This window comes from Atractosteus spatula, unplaced genomic scaffold (assembly GCF_055471065.1).
Source record: "Atractosteus spatula isolate fAtrSpa1 unplaced genomic scaffold, fAtrSpa1.hap1 Scaffold_95, whole genome shotgun sequence".
Lineage (NCBI taxonomy): Eukaryota > Metazoa > Chordata > Actinopteri > Semionotiformes > Lepisosteidae > Atractosteus > Atractosteus spatula.
Window position 1 is genome coordinate 95,168 of NW_028296929.1, and position 1,921 is coordinate 97,088.

At 40.4% G+C, this 1,921-nt stretch overlaps 1 non-coding gene across 1 annotated transcript; it reads left to right on the forward strand.

Annotated features, from left to right (window-relative positions):
- Positions 1–322: 322 nt before the first annotated feature.
- On the forward strand, positions 323–404 carry trnas-gcu (transfer RNA serine (anticodon GCU)). Its single transcript has one exon. It is a non-coding gene; the product is annotated as a tRNA-Ser (tRNA).
- The last annotated feature ends 1,517 nt before the right edge of the window (positions 405–1,921 follow it).

A 1,921-nucleotide genomic window follows, 5' to 3' on the forward strand; every position in this document is an offset into this window, starting at 1 on the left:
GCTCTGAGACATCTGCGTTCGGTGTGCGCTGAGCCTGCTCGCCGAGCAAGTTGCCTCCTTTTCATGCACTAGCAGCCCCGATACTAAGAGACAGGATGAGAAATGGCTTTTATCTGGCACTTTTCATATCCAAGGAGATCGATGTGCTTTCCGTGTACAACAGGGTGTCCTCTATACTCGCCACTGAAGCACAGGACACGCCTGGTGGATTGACATCACAGCAAAATAGTGAAATGGCAGGTGGAAGAGGAAAATGACCCTCAAGAATGAAGAAAGATGATCTTGAGCGCGCCAACTCATGTCCGAAGGGGCTGACTTTCTCGACGAGGTGGCCGAGTGGTTAAGGCGATGGACTGCTAATCCATTGTGCTCTGCACGCGTGGGTTCGAATCCCATCCTCGTCGTCTTGAGCTTCTGACTTGTGATCCATTTCTAAGTCGGGTTTGTGCACTTTTGCTACTGTAGTAGAGCAGTAATATTTCTAGCGTTGGCTGAACATGGCTTACAACAGTAGCTGACAGACAATAGTCTCTTAATATTTAGGTTACACTTATGTTTTGTACTGCTTTCACCTGATATTAATAGTAGTCCTGATGAACGGTTTTGGGACATGGTACATCTTGAAAAATGTTCTTGTTAATTTCAATTAGGAAAAACTGCACTCACCAGAAGCTGAAACAGGTCGTGTTTAAATAATATGCAATAGCAACGTTTGGAGTTGAATCTAGATATGAGTCCTTACCTGTTACAGGAGGCGTTTTAGGACTTTTTTTTTACCTCAAATAAAGCTATCAATTCATCTTACATTTCTACTACATCAGTATTAGCAACGTTATCTTTACCTAGCACTAAATGTAGCTTTAAATAAGAGTAAATTTTAAAATATATGTAAAAGTAAATGCTATTCCATATATTGTAACTTTGTGGTATTTAGAATGTTTATCTGAGGATGCAAGGGAAAGTATTATACCTTGCGAAACATCCAAGACAAAGGTAAAAGAGGCTCATATTTTAATAAAATTTTCGATCAAAAGAAAACCACTCTGTATATCATCGTTAATATCCCAAGATATCGACGTTCAGTTGAAAGATTTGAAGAAACTCTCCAAGAAGCAACTGCAGTAGCGGAGTTTTGATTTGAACCGATGTTTGCACCTCAATAATCCATTAGTCCTCGAAAGAAACAAAGGCAGGGATGTTTTGAGTGTCACCATGATCCTCTTCTCATTTCAAAAGAAAGGTTTTGTATGATCCTGATTCCACTAGAAAAAGAGTCAATTTCTGCCTGCATTGATATCCCTTCAAACGATTTGTAAGATCTCTGGTAGAATATACAGTAGAATCCTGGTCTATTTCTTCTACTAAAAGAGACTATGGGACTGAGTATTTTGATGTCGAACTGGGATAAATAAATTAAATAAATTAAATAAACAGAAACAGTACACTACATTGGGCTACGCGTATGACAAAACGTGGGCGTTTTAAGTTGACCTTTCCATAGCTCAGTTGCTAGAGCGTAAAACTGTTTAAAAAAAGCAGCGGGCGATTATGTCGCTGTTTTGAATCCGGCTCGAAGGATGGTGTTTTCTTGCTCCTTAATTAAAGAGTGAAAACAGCGAATTTGTCTTTCACTTTTACGTTCACCAAACGCTCAGCAAACAGAGAAGCAGAGGCTCCTGTTCTGATCTATCCTCACGTCTGATTGTCTTGCTTTGACCTTTAAAATGTGCACTGTTGACGGTTCACTCTTCCTAACACAATTAAAGACCTGCGGAAAAAACTCGGTATCGGGAGTTTAGTTCAGTGGTAGCGCGCACGTACTCTATGAAGCTTCGTTTTTAATCGCTGGCGTCTCCACTCCCGATTCTTTTTAAACGCGATATCTTTCCTTCCTCGTGTGACTTCCCTCGTGTGTGAATTT